The 15665-nt window shown below is 42.0% G+C and overlaps 2 protein-coding genes across 4 annotated transcripts in view; one reads left to right on the plus strand and one right to left on the minus strand.

Moving 5' to 3' along the window:
* The window catches only part of LOC148387477 (collagen alpha-1(XI) chain-like), a 98361-nt gene that overhangs the window by 52049 nt on the left and 30647 nt on the right, over window positions 1-15665 (minus strand). The window lies entirely within an intron of this gene.
* Window positions 13490-15665, plus strand: part of LOC148387479 (netrin-G1-like) — a 35503-nt gene continuing 33327 nt past the window's right edge. Inside the window, exons 1-2 of the mRNA XM_088397142.1 lie at window positions 13490-13542; window positions 15284-15625. The gene's annotated coding sequence lies outside the window, so the exon portion shown is untranslated. The remainder of the gene's footprint in view (window positions 13543-15283; window positions 15626-15665) is intronic.

Below are 15665 nucleotides of genomic sequence, written 5' to 3' on the forward strand. Positions count from 1 at the left end.
TTAATGGGTGGGAAGGTACCCAACTATTTGAATCCAAACAATAAAAGGTATTTTATCGTTACGGAAAAGGGTGTGTTTCTTTGAGGTTAGCTTGATTGCTAAGCATCTCTGGTCATCCCTGATCCAGGGATTAACTTCTGCTAGTTATCTAGCACTGGATCATAAAGATAGAAGAAAGAGAAAAAAAAAGTCTTATTTTCACCCTCTCCCATGGGAATAATGCAAGATTTGATATTGATCCGGCATCAAGGAAATGCAGGGCCAGGATATTTTTTTATTTTTTTTTTTATGCTTAATCAAAGATCGTGATCCAATTCAATACTTCTAAATCGTGAACTTTCCGCGTAGTATGACTCATTGTTCTTATCTGCATGTGGCCGACGGAAAGCGAGCGAATACCTTTGCCGTCCCGCTTTGAACATCTGTGTTTGCCGACTGTCAACACGCCGCCAGTTGTCCTTGTTTCCCCGCTGCCAGCGCACAACCCACAAACACTGGAAACTGCGCTGGTGATTTACTCATGTTTGATTGGACTTAATCCTTTCCCGCCATTCAAACAAATGCTTCAATATATTTTTTCTTTCTATCTATCTAAAGGCATCTCTCTCATCCCGTGAGAGGAGGACGGTTATCTCGGTCTCCCCCCACGCCAACCCCCTAAGGGAAGCTACAACACACAGGCTGTCGATGGCGTCATTATCCGCCATCAAATCCACATTCCCCCGACACCATCGTTCCGGCACGACTTGGTGGAGACTGACGCCTCTTCTGACTTGAGAAAGCTCAAGTGTGACGTTCTCCCTGGTGATGGCAAATTCTCAATATGCTTTCAGATGGTGTCATATTTCAACTAGGGCCCGTCCGATTCATCGGCAGGGCCGATTAGATCGGCCAAAATAATCAGCCAGACGCAATGAGATGCCAGTCCAATGAGATCGATACTTGTCTTTCAGTTTTTTTAGAGACCAATAATTTGATGACTCCAAGGCAGTTGCTTCGTCATTTACTTTCACAAATAGCTCAATCTGTTATGCAAAAATCGCACTTTATGTACTTTGTTCAGTCTGCAAAAAAAGCCATCCACTTTCAATCTGTTTGGCTGGCAGTTTGAACAAATTTGAAATACCCACTGAAGGCTCAGGTCCAAAGGTCACCGGCCAGGTCAACGGTAACGGCGTGGCTTATACAAATAGCCGGTAAAATACGGCCTTTTTAGCAGGGAAGGCTTGTCGTGTCCTTGACAAAGACACCAAAGCGATCGTCTCGTCTTCTTAACTGCGCCAGAAGCGCCCCGTTTAAAACGTCACCAAGAAGAACAAATCCCTCGTCGGCAAAATTCTGCCTTCCAATTCATCCCGACCTCCGGCGGTCGCAACATTATCCATCTGCTCTGCGTCCACTCGCACCCCTTCTACCCTCTTCCCCTGGTGAGGAGGCGTGCGGCCACCTGCGCATTACAAGTATGGAGGCTGCTGATGATTACATTGTTGGACTGAGAGCGATGCTGCCGGTGCCGTAATCCCAGCAGTAATCAATATCTCCGCCCCCCCCGCCCCACACATACACAACCCATTGTCTGGTGCATGTAAAATATCCCCCAGCAACACTTTGGCCGCACTTTAATTATGCTTTCAAAGTCATCTGTGGATGGAAACAATACGTGGCCTCGACATCCCATAATTGAATGACTCTTTTTGTATGTTTGTTTTTGGGGGCAGTTTTCGACATCTGGGATTGTGGCGATAGATGTTTTTTTTTTTTTTTTTTTTTTTTTCTTAGAGCAGCCTTTGGTGAGAAAACAAACACACACATATATATATATATATATATATATATATATATATATATATATATATATATATATATATATATATATATATATATATATATATATATATATATATATATACATAAAATATATATAAAATATAAATATATATATATATAAAATATATATACATATAATATATATATATACATATACATACATATATATATATAACAAATACACAAACACAATATAGTAAATTAGAATAGACAATAGTATATGCAATATCTAAATAGGGTACATTAAATTGGTAAATATGATGTAAACATAGAACATTAAATATGATGTAAATAGAGTAAAAGAGTAAAAGAGTCACGATCCGGCTTTGTCATATAACCCCAAATTACGACGACGAGGCCAACAGTCGCTTTTGAAAAGCTCCAAACTTTTAAAAGTGATGATGGAGGAGTCGGAGGCTAAAATTAGCCGACAGCCTCCTACATATTTTATCTGTGCTCATCATGTAGAAGATTGGTGAGCGAGCAAAAGAGAGTCAGAGAAAGAGAGAGGTCAGCAGTCCAGTGGCAAGGCAACTTCTCCTTCATCCGGGTTTGCCAATGTGAATGTACCTCGAGGCTCTTTGCACGACTGATGGAATTGTCTTTTCCTCGGAACTTAAGCGTTGGTCCTTCATTTGATGATGAGTTAGCAATTATCCTTAAATTACAGGTACAATAAATTTGCAACATGATGGTATAATCAACCCGAGGAATATTTGAAAATCCAATCCGTCGAGCCTGCTACACGTGAAAATGGAGAGAAACGTCGATGGCAGTGAATGAGTTTAGGTGAAGCATGGCTGCCAAGTTTGATGGCAGACAAAACTTAAACAGATAAACATACTTGGAAGCGAGTCAGCATGATGGACGCCATCTCGTGACAGAGGCCGGTTAAGTATTGCAAGAGAGTTTTTCTCCCGGCGTGTGCGCTCCACGATTGGACCCAAGCAAAAGCAATTAGCGCTCCGCAATGTATCGCTAGATGGCCGCAAATAGGTAGAAAAGCCATCAAGTATTTTAGCCTCGATGCCTCCTCCGACTAAACAAAATTACTTTTCTCCCGACATTCATTTATGTTGCTGCAAATATTGATTACGCTCACAAGGAAATGATGTCTCGAGGGGCCTCCATGCAAGTAGGTGGGCCGGGACATTAATCAGAAAATCAATTGTGCTGTCGATTGGAGAGGCTGTGTTTGGAAAAGGACGGCCGTGGGAGGGAGGGAGGGAGGGAGGGAGGAAGGGAGGGAGGAAGGGAGGGAGGCTGCTGCTTTTACAGTGACGCAGCAACCACTCACCACTCAATCAGAATATATTCAGACATTTCAACAGCGACATCAGCCCCGAAGAAAACAAACCAGAGCACTGACATCTTTTCAGTCATTCGTCCCATAAGTTTTTCCCGAGTTCCACGCATTGACAACGACGTTCTTTGCCAGGGGGAGTCCACGCCGAAAAAGAAGAAACCGGTGTAATGGCAGACGATCGGTTAGTTGCAATCATTATCTCCTACCGCCAGCAGAAAAGAATCTTAACACCTATGCAAATGAAACGGGTGTCTTTGCGACTGCCAATCCCCGTTTTGAGTTGAGCGGGTGGGAATCATTTGCGGTCGCGTGAAGGGAAACAACTGTGGGCCGTTTGCCAAACAAGACGCTTGTTAGGTTTTAACAACTGCTCAGCAAAACGAGCAGGTAGAGGATGAAAGAGTTTTATTTTCTCAACTGCTCTTTTGGTAGGTACCCCAAAAAAAGCCAATATAGCGAAAAATTTATAAATCTAACATGGGATCATCACTAATAGTGTGCACGATAATCATCAAAATTGTTGTGGATTTACATGATTTGTTAGGTGCTGCTGTTTTGGTTAGCAACAAAATAATTATTTCACTGTATATATATGTTCATTGAATTATATTAGTAAATGACTTATTTGATCTATTTTACTTTTTCCCAAAACCTTCAAACTTTTTTGGTTAAACGCTTTACTTTGTACTTTGTAGTTATGCAAAGCACCACATGGTAAATGAAGCTGCCTTGCCTTTTGTCTCAACCATTTTTAGTTCAACTGATTTTAGCGATGATCGGCAGCTTGGGCAAATATTTCCCTTTTTATTTAATGCGTATCATTTATCTTCTCCCATGGAAACGCTCATCTCTCATGCATTGTATAATGTACAAAGCGTCCCTGAAGTTGACTCCTGTGTGGGAGAGAGATGCGACGAAGGATCCCTGATGTGTGTGCGTGTGTTTTATTTATTTTTTCTGGTGGTGACATATTTGGAGCGCCTGAGATGAGCGATTGTTCAACTTTTCCCATTTCTTTCAGCAACCATTTCACTTTTTGCCAAAAATTGTACAAATTTAAATCACCCAGGCACTTTGACATCATAAGAAGAGGGCTGTATCGTGGAATGGAAATTCACCACAATAGTGATTTGTCATAGTGAAGCAGCATGTGGCTCATGAGCCACAGTTATTCTAACTATTAACAATTTTGTGATCACAGTAGCGTTGCGCATTGAAATTCCGGAGGTATGTGAAGGCATCACGTATTCAGATTGCAGCACAAGTCTTAGTAGAACAACATAAAACATGCTTTGCAGTGTAAATATGCTTTTGCTTTCCTCTCTGCCATCATGTAAAAGTGCCAACACATAAAACAGTTTGCCGCCGCCGCCGCCGTGTGTTTGTCAGTACTGAGTAATGACCACCGAGGGGAATGGCTCTACCTAACACGGCGTCTCGCTTTAAACTTAAACACGCCATTACAATTCAATGGAAGCATTGAAATGGGATGAAAATGCGCCGGGCCAGCCGGAGAATACTAACAAGAGCGCGCAGATGTATGCGCACGTACCTCGATGAATAGAAAGCAATGGATTTACTAGCGGCGTCCTCGGCATTTTAATCCAGTGTGGGGATTAAAGGCCTAATCCACCTTCATTGTCAATCATTTGACACGTCGGCTACGCCGTGTTGGCTTCTGATCATCTTAATAGAGAACATTTTAGATGCTTCATCATCTTGTTTAATCTGAATCGGAACCCTACACTAAATCATTTTTTTTATAGTAAAATCGAATTTAATTGACAGAGTTTATGAGGGAAGAGTTTTTGGGGTTTTTTTTGCTCACAAATACATTTTAAAATTATTCTCCCAACAGCAATTAAACAAAAACAGATTCATCCATATTCGGGATGTTTTTTTTTTTTTTTTACATGCCATCAGTCGGGAATCGGCGGAAACTCAAAGTTTTCAAGAGGATTAGCGGCAGACTATGTCAAACAAGCCAAGGAGGAAGAGGAAGAAATCACTTTGGCTAATCCAGCACTCTGATGTGGGCCACACAGAATGTGCCTTTCATCAGCAATAATTGGACATCGAGCTGACTGCTATTGTGCCGCACTGGTTCCGTTGGCCCGCAGCCTTTTGACTTTCAAAGTGCTCCCCGACCTTCAATTTGTTGCGATGCACACCTCGCGGCATTTTATAGCTTTTGATGGAAATCAATCAGCACACAGGGGCTATGAAAAAGTCTACACACCCCTGTACAAATGCCAGGGTTTTGGAGATGTGAAAACAACTGGACCAACTCAATGAATTCAAAATGTGACTTATAACAAAAAAAAAGTCAAAGTTGAAATTAACAACTGTGATTTTGTGGTTGCACAAGTGTGCACACCCTCTTATAAATGTGGAAGTGGCTGTTAAGAATTAGCAATTGCATTCAAAGTTAAATGGGAGTCACTTGCCAAAATTTAAAGTGCCTCATTTCAAACAAAATCAATTCAGTTGTCCAGGTCATAGGTCACATTGATGTCTCATTTTTTGTGGCACAGATTTTAGCATTTTTAAATCAATGCTTACATCTTACGACTTCAAGTTATCAACATTCCAAGCCGAGCCAAGAGTTGCTTTTGCAAAGTGGGCCAAGGTGTCAGCATGGATGCATTTAGGCTTGTTGTCGTCGCCTTGCGTGTCCGGTTGTCCGTCCAGCCTCACCTCACACTTGGTTTTCACCTGAGGCACTTTTCCACTAGCCCCTCCAAAAAAAAAAAAAAAACAGGCCTCTCTGTCACCGTGTCTGTCATTCACTCTCTTTGTCTGCCTCATCTCCTTTCTTCCCTCTATTCAGAGAATCCCTAAAGTCGACGGAGGACCACTTCCTTTGACACACGCACGCATAGAAGCACGTCTGTCTGTCTGCCTGCCTGCGACGCCACTGACAGGATGAGGCCAAGTTTGCCTCCAAAAAGTTGTGTACGTGAGAGCGAGAGAGAAGCTTATTTGGCTTTTGGCGCACAACTCACTTGTGCGGTCATGCACGCAGTCACAAATCCGCAAAAAAATAAGCGAGTGTTTTAGTGTAGCTCATTGCTATATCCACACATTTGCTAATCAGAGGCTGAGCAGCACGGTGATTGTTTCCCAAGAGGAACATGATGTGCGTTTACCTTAAAAAGGATCAAGATGAGAAGAAATTTTCCATTCCAATGTTTAATTCATTTGAGTGCCCTTATAACTTATCTTATTTTTAACCGTGGCAATTGCTGTAGTCGTTTTTCTTTCCAACTGTCAAGGTGAAAAACGACGACACAAGCATATTTTGTATTTAATACGTCAGATGTACAACCCTGAACAAGGTGGAAAATCTTCTGTTTGGGTCACATGATTGTGTACAATAAAAATAGGGGGGGAAAATGAGAGAAATTGCCAACTTGACTTTGCTATTTCCTTCAAGGGTATTCTCTTCATCCTTAACTCTTTGTCTCTGCAGACTTGACTCGCGTACACAACACACACACACACACACACATGCACAAAAACGACGACACCTTGCTTGGGCAAATGAGAAATGACAAAGGCATAAATCATTCAGGCTCCGGTGCGACACACAGTCAGTCAGGCCCACGCTCCAGCGATGAAGACTTCCGCCAAAAGTCTCACGTCACTGCTGACTTGATCAAATATTGTCCATGATGTTCAACCAAAGTGCTGGACCTCCATCATTGAATGTCACAGGCTTACATATTTGGACCTATTTTTTTTCCAAACTATCCCCACGACAAGATCTTTTCATTACTATAATTACAAGTTTTCGAGAATTCAGTCATCGTTTCAGCAGTGATACAAACACAATCGTCGACTATGGAGCCAGCACTCCATCCCTTCACACCTCAGCAGTTCAGAGTTTGCTGGGTCAGTTGGAGAAATCCTAGCAAGCCCCCCCTCTACACACATCTCCCCGCCTCCAAATCACATCAGAGAGGCGGGAATTCCTCAGTGGCCAACAAGCCGTAACCCGCCGGCATCCCCATCCACCATGATGCGGAGGAAATGGAGGCTCGGCCGTTTGATTTGCCTCTCGGTGGGTCTATCGAGGGCTTCGAAATGGAGCCCACCTGCTACTGCTTTCATCATGTCACCCTCTGCTTGCACGTTGCACAAAACAAAGTATACAACATGTGCATAATAGAAATAATAAGTATTGATATTTTGCAGAGAGTGACATGGTGAAAATGAAAGGCAAGGACAGATTTTGCAGAGCAGAAATAAAAATGAAAGTGCTCAATACCGGCCTGAGTAAAAAGGAACAAAACAGGAACAGACTCAAATAAAACGCACGGCACAAGTCACAGAAAAGACCATCAAAATTAGGGAGTAGAAAACTACTACAATAAAACCACAAAAAAATCTGAATCAATGTCAACAAATTGCTCCACACCGACGACTAGCTCTACAAGAAAGGAAGTCAAAACGAATACTAAAATAAAACCACCTATCAGCTAAAAATACACGACTCGAATCAAAGTTAATATTTTCTGAAAAGTCAGTCAATACTTGATTACGATTGAGGATCCTATATAAGAACAAAACAGGAAGTAGAAACCTACCAAAATAAAACTACAGACTAACTCAAAGGAACGACAGTAGTCACAGATGATACCAATCAAAATGGCTTTTCAACAAAAAGCCAAACACACAATTGATCATTTGGAACATTTGGTAATGCGCCACATGTTTCATTAACTAAAATATTATTAAGAGATTGCACTAATTTATCTCTTTATAAATAAGAACATATTCTTTGCATTTTACTAGAAAGCCAGCGTGACAGCACAAGGTTCGGCTGCCACATTAATTCAATTTATTCCGTACAATCTCCCTAATTATGGCATCTAATTAGAGGCTATTATTGAGGCGATTATTAATACGAGATAGCTCCCTGGCGCCCAATAATAAAAGTTACCCTAGAAGTTGTGTTTTAAAAAAAACGTTGGTAATTTACATAATTATTTCAGCGACAGTTAAAATAAAATATGCTAACATATGACACATTTTGGGCTTCTGGTGAAGAAGTAGCATTGCATTGTGATTTTCTACCTACAAGGAAATTGCTGTCACTTTGTTTTCATAAACCCAGTGGACAAAACGTTAAATAATTGAGTGGGGAGTCAAGGTCAAAATCAGCCGGCTAAATCATTTATCATATCACAAAATAAGGACTCATAAGCCAATTGCTGTTATTTTGTTTTAACAAACCAAGAGCAGATAAAAAAATACAGTCAAAATAATGTGGCTACATTATTTGTGAAACAGTACAGAAGAATCACTACACAGAAGCTATATTGTATTTATAGATATAAATAAATAAAGCATGATTATTAAACCGACTTTCTCTCTACACGTGTTGGGAATTCCTCCCCTGGGTTCCGGTGAACCGACAAATAGGCGATAAACAGCCGCGGATCCGCGACACGACGGCGTTTATAAGTGGGCCCATAAAGGTCTAATAGCTTATCGTTAGCCGCTAATTACCCGCTCACCGCCATGACACCGTGTTTTTTTTAATCTGGTGGAGCTCGTCAGAGCAAGTTGTAAACGTTTATGAAGTCGTAGCCCGCGGAATGAAAAGAAAAAGTCATTACAAGAAAATGAATGGGGTCTCGCCTCGCGACATATTTTCCGCCTCCGTCCTTTTGACAACTGGGAGGGAAATGAAGCCATTCTACCAAGAATTGTTCAAAGTCTGCCAAACCGTCGCCTGCTGTGAAGTGAGTGGAGATGAGTTCGCTGCCACCAAACGGCGCTTGTAACCCAAATTGTGATTTTAGTAACGATGACGATGCGGGGGATCACCGTATGTATTGATGTCGGAAAAGTTGTGAAAAGTAGGACGCCGCCATATTATTTTATTATTATATTATTTTGGAATGTTTTCCGGAGTGTTTATCAACAACTTGTCAGCGCATCTCTACATCATTTTTTTCCGCCCTGAAATCTGAGGCATTGTGTATTCCTACGGCATCCCGACACGTGCCCGTCACTTCATCCAGACTTGTAAACACCAGCCTCAAACGAATAGCTTCCTGCGTGTGTTATTTTATATATATTTATTTATTTTTCTTCCCCCTCATTGTGGCTCCTTGAAGTCACCTTTGTCATTCCGAGAATCTGCAATGCAGGCTGCCTCTCCTCGGTGGAGGTGTTTGTTGGGCGGCGGTGGTGGAGGAGGCTGCATTATTTATGACCAGGCAGACCGGGCTGCAAGTGATCGGCACCGGGAAGTCGAGAGCGAGCCGTCGTAACCGCAGTGGAGCAATCAGAGAGCGGCCTCGCCACGCTGCTTTTCATTTCGTGTCATTAGATGTTGCCTCATTCCCGCGGGCGGTCCTACGCGTTCTCCCTAAATGCTGATGGGGGAATTGGCGAGGGATCGTGATAAATATCCCATGTGATGAACAGGGACACCTTCATCTCCGGCCTATCGGCCCCCGTGTTCTGCTTAAAAAGGTAAAATCGGGGACATGAATTGACATGCAAAGAGCGTCTGGACGTTATCGTTCCAGAAGGCGTTGTTTGTGCGGGATTTACATTAATCCCGCAATCCAAGATTTACGCGTGACATTAATGCTACTGGAAATAAAGAAGGCATGACGATGAAGTGTTTAGGGCACAGGTATCAAACTCAAGGTCCGAGGGCCAGATCCGGCCCGTCACATTATTTTATGTGGCCCGCAAAGACAAATAATCATGTGACAACTCAGTGTTTCTCATGAAAATATCAAATATCTTCCTTTTAATAACAGTGAGATATTGCAATAGTTTTGTCACAATCCCACTTTCAAAATGAATTATAAAATTGTTTTTATCACTGGACAGAAGCCACTATCGAAGCCACTTGGCAAATTAACAGGATGACACAAAATAATCCGCAAAGTCAAAGTGGAGGTACTATGGAAATGCTATGTAAAATGCCTCTTTGGGTTTAGAGCATAAGTTTCGGATGGATGGAAATTCAAAGGTGGAGAAATCCCAGACTTTGCCAGCAGTGGTCCCTGTTTTTTTGTGTGCGCATTTCATCGAATGAGATCACCACAGGGGCTTCGCGTCAGACAAATAAGTTTGATCCTTTCATTCCCACAATTGACTTCAAATCCCCCAAAATGGATTTTAGTCTCCCTCTGGAGGCTCTCCCGGCACTGGCCTCATTTTTCTGATCAAAAGAGTTTGTGTGTGCGTGTGTATTCCTAGTGCTGTTTTGGGGGATTAAAAGGCTATCTTTGATGAGTCACTTAGTGAAATTACAAGATTGGCATCCCCTCCCCACCCCAGCTGTTGCATCTTTTTATCTTCTTCCACCTGCGAGGCATCATCTACTGATCAAACGTCATGTCTGGTGAAGCAGCATGTGGCTCCTGTTGCTACCGTTAGCTGCAGTTCATTTTGGCAACAGAGAATGTTAGAACTTTGCTGTTATTTTTTGTCGTATAGCTTAGTCACGGTTGGCTAGCCAAAGTCCCATTTGAATTTCACTCCTACTTGCTAACATTAGCTTTGGCAAATCTTAACAACAAAAATATTTATGAGTTCTGTGTGTATTGTTAGTGACTCTTACCGTTAATTAAAGATGTTAATTCATTTATGTGTCATGATTTTAAAACTTGCAGGAGCAAAAAGTACGGGTAAATTATTCTCATGGCATGAAGTTTTCAATAAATCTTTAATCCTTGTTTAACAGAAACTCCACCGAATTCTCACGACAACAAGCTCGAAAATTCTTTATAAACAACATTTTATTACTTTATCACTGTCTCTGCGGGTCAAGCAAAAAAAAAAATGCGATGGCATTAAGTGTTTCCGCTACCTTTGCTGATGTGCGACAGCAAGTTTAGGTAATTGCTTTTTTGCGCATCTCTTGATAAATGTGTTTAAAAGCTTAGAAGGCAGCAGAGGGGGTCCAATAAAACAGCCAAAGTGCCAGTGTGGATTTGGGAGGGTCTGGCAATTTGCACCAATTTTGCTTCTCACCTACTAATGATAGCTTAGCAGAATTGAGTGAGAATATGCTGACGTGTTACATAAATTGATCTTTTTTTTTCTCCTGCTAGTTATTGATGACATCCGCCAACTTGTCGAGTAAAAATAAAGACAGAAAGAGGAGAATTTTCTCTGTGTTTGAGCACCTTGAGGTAAGGTATGGACCAATCGGAGTACTTGGAATTCATGGTTTTTGGCGCTCAGCTCACCCTTTGGGAGTTGGATGAACAGTTCAGCGGTGAAGCAGAGCAAAAGAGCACCATGAATATGCACCCTTGACTGGAAATGAGGGGGGAGGCGGGGGTGGTGGTTCAAGGCGTAAGCCCCTCAAGCCACGCAGTGACAGCCTCCTGCTGTTTGGCTGCCTGATATGTGGCAGCGCATCTACCTTGGGCTTCGGTGCACGTTTGTGGGTCACTAAGTCAGCTCAGGCTTGCAAATAAGGGCCTTGAGGGCTGCGGCTTGGAAATGAGGGCCTTTTTTTTTTTTTTTTTGGGCGGCTTGGCCTTCGTAGCCATTTTATTATGTGAAATGATCTGCGGTCAAGTTAGATTTATTTTTTGACTGGGAGCTATTTCATTTTGATTCCTTCATTCTTAATAGATTACTCTACCTTTATAATCACCTTTCATCCATTGCTTTTCCCTCCACAGACTTGTAGGGACAGAGAAGATTGAAAATGTGAAAAAGATATTTTTTTAATTTTTCTCTTATTCGAACTGTTTTCATTACTACTGTCGATATTTGCAACTTTACTTTGATTCATACTGTTTTTATGTTTACACTAAAGAAAATGTTGCCGGTGATGTAGTGCCTAGTACCAACCTGTCACAACGAAGCAAGGCTCAGCAGAGCAAAAGGACGGATGGAAGGAGTGAATGTGTGCGTGTGTGTGTGTCGAGCATGGCTAAGTGTGATGTGGAGTCAGCCGTTGACCTCGCGGCTCACGAATTGGCTCCAGATGGGAAGTGGCAAGCGGGAGAAGCGTAAGGGAAATGGTATTGACAAGCTTGGCCCGGGCAGGCCTCAAGCAATGCCATTAGCCCGTGTTTCCAGTCACCGGGGAAGCGTCTGAGATTTCACTTCACCTCCAGGACGTGTTGGCGGCAGGGAACACAATGGCGTGTTATAAAAGAACCCCCCCCCCAAAAAAACAATAACGGAATTATAGTGAAACACCCTCCAGTGTTGAAATATTACAAAGTTGTTTTGTAAATAGTGTGTTGAAAGTTTTGGGCAAGAATTTTGGGGGGGTGATTAACAAACAAGGTAGACATTCTCACCTCACGAAAATCATCCTTGTGCTGAGGCGTTCGTCTGTCACCTCCCGTGTTAGCATGTACGTGCACGAGTGTTAGTTGCGTGACTCTATAAGTCGGTGGAGTCGAGGGACTTGTTACAAGGCTTGCTCTCCTTGGCGAGGAAGGTAACATCAACTTTAACAGTAAAAGTGTAAGAATTCCTTCCTCTACGAATAAACAAAAACGACGCTCGGTTTATGAATCTTCAGGATCATAAGGATTGTCTTAGCAGCTGATGGACTTTACAGACGTGGCCCACTCTAGTTCTTTGGGCTTAGCTAAACAAATTAAGGAGACCTGAGTTGCACTATGAAGCACATTACCACGAGCCGTTGAAAGCCTAAATACCTGCCGGACCTTGGCTGCCATCGGAAGCCCGCAGAGGGGAGGGAAGCGGTGGATGGCAGCAGAATCGATTCATTGATTGAGTGGACAACCAGCGCAAGGATTGAGTTACATGACTCGGATAAAAATAAATTGGGCATTACGTTTTTAAATGAGTAAAAAGAAGGATGCCTGCCATGCCAGTACGAGATGTACGCTAGCGCGGGACGATAAATGAACAAAATAGACACGGAATGGAATATTTCCGCCATTTTTTTGGGCTTCAAAAAATGGTGGGACTATGATATGAAGGTGGCAGAGTTGGGACAGTACTGGTGTAAATGATCAATGCCCACACCGCGGGACAAGGCTGTGAAGTTTAACACCTAACGCTGACTTTTCCCTGTTGTGACACGGAATTGTGCGACCAAGTATTTTCACCGTTTGTACACAGCGACACAGCCAGAATGATGCTCGTGTGAGGTGTTAAGTTAAATACCTGACATTCGCTTCTCTTGCCCCGTTGTGTTAAAAAAAAAAAAAAAAAAACAGAGAATACAAGGTACTAAGACTGCTGTGAAATGACCAACGGTGCCGAAACAACAACGATAAGACGGAGCCAAACATTTTCTGTGGGCTCTCGGGTTGCTTATCTTCAGCAAGTGTAGTCGCGCATGACTGCTAAAGCTGTTTTTATCAAGAAGACAGCAGCCCAGATAGGAGGAAAAACAACTGGTGAAACATACGCAGATGACCACCAAGCTAACAGTATGTACGTGCTTGTCAAATTGTCATTGTTGATGACATTTATTTAATATATTCTTCTTCTTATTATTATTTTTTTTTAAATCAATCCATCAAACATTTGTTATCATGGACCAAACCAATCGACAAAAAGGGGGAGTGACTAACCAGATTTTAAATTGCACAGCCTTTACAGTCGCGGATGCTTTAATTTGAGTCGGTCACGGGGGATATTGAAAACAAAACGTAATGCTAGCAACAGGATTTGCAGCAGACTCACTGTCATCTCGTCACCTTGCCTTTGACACTGGAAATGCGAGTTGCCGCGTCGAGACGACACTATTGTACATCCTAGCAATTTCCTTAATGACATTTGACTGCAATTTATTGAACTGATTCATATTTGACCAGGATGGGAGTATCTGAATGATCAGAGTCACTTTTGACCAACTTTTAGTGAAAAAGGGAGTTTGAGTTCATCTGTGCTTTGGTTTTATTTTGGTAGGGTTCCACTTCCTGTTTGTGTTACTGATATGACTCGGAGGTGGGACGAATCAACTTTGTAAACAAAAGATTTTGATTTAGTTCCCTTGTGACATCTGCGCAATACCAGATTTTATTTTGGGAGGTTTATACTTCCTGTTAGCGTTTCTGTTATAGAACATTCGGCTGGAGTCCATCTTCTGTGCCTATTGTATCGTATACATCTTTTAAATCAATGCTATGTGTACCATGAGTCCAGGAGGAAGGACTTAATGGAAATTTCAAGAGCAGCATTCGCTCTGTGCCCCAGCACTTTTTCCTCAGAGGAGACGCGTCTCGTCATTCAAGCAACACTACTGACACCTCTGCCACCATACCTAAAACAACGACTACAATAAGAAAAAATGTCATTGTGACTTCTTTTGATAAGCGAATCTTTCACAGCATTTGAATTGGCAACAAATCAATAAAGTATGTGAAGCCTTCGAGAGACAATCAGCTGGCTCACTGTGCGAGGTGTGATGGCAGCTCGTAATAAGCAATGCGATGACATAAAATGACATATGAAATACGTCCTTACTGCTCTTATTGCTTTTTATGATGAATGATTATTGATTGGGATCCTATTGGATCATTGTCCTGTATTTGAGGCCGTCTTTGTGTTCTGTTACTATCTTTATAATGGTAGGTTTCAAATTTAATTTATGTAGCTTGTAGCAGCTAAAGTTAGCGACCATGTAAGCTGCAGTATTTATATCTCAGGGGTGCTGCAAAACAAATTAAAAAAAAGGAACAACCCCCCCCAAAAAAATCTTCAGAACACACTGATGAAGAATCAATATGACAGGTAGAAATGTTGAGAAAAAGTCCCAGAAAAATAGAAAAAAGTCAATACCCTCACGGCCCCCCTTCTAGCTCCGCTAGTGGTTAGATGCAATTTGTTAGACTATTTGTACAGTTTCCAATTATGTGTTAACATCAGGCGAGTGGATTTAAAATCAACATTATATGGTTGTTTTCACCACACAATGTGCACAAAGTGTATTTCTCCTTTTATATTATTTAGATGTAAAATAACATTATTTTTATAATTAAATAATTTTAATAATTTTGGACTGCAAGTCTAATAAAAGAAATCAGCTGTAAAAAACCAAAGCTGTGTCCAGCTGAACTGGATATTAGTTTTAATGACGTTTTAATTTGCAATACCCTTGAGTAACAAAGTCTATGATTATAAATAATGAATTACTATAATTATCTTGAGGATCTTTGTCTCTCACAGGAGCCAATCACAGCTGGTTGCGGGCTTTTGGAGCGACAGACCCCCCCCACCCGACCTCCTTCACACCTACTGTGGCATTATTAGCGACCTAGCTGTCGCGCGGTTACTTTTAGCGCCCCGCGGAAAAAGAAGAAACGAGGAGAAGGAAGAGGAGGAGGTGAAGCATCCACGACTTCTCGCCGGCAGGGAAGGGAGGGGGGAGGGGGGGTTGAGGTGAAGCCCACCCAGCCAACACTGACTGCTGTACTCTGGCAGTGCGCGCTGCAACGCGGTCGGCCGGTGATTACACCCGCTTGTACCCGGATTATTTCTTAACACGCTTCACCTCCATACTAATGGAAGGTAAGATCAATTTTTCTCGCATATCTGCAATTTCATCTGA

The sequence above is a fragment of the Syngnathus floridae genome, chromosome 14 (assembly GCF_059516105.1).
Source record: "Syngnathus floridae isolate MCC-2025c chromosome 14, RoL_Sflo_1.0, whole genome shotgun sequence".
Taxonomy (NCBI): Eukaryota; Metazoa; Chordata; class Actinopteri; order Syngnathiformes; family Syngnathidae; genus Syngnathus; species Syngnathus floridae.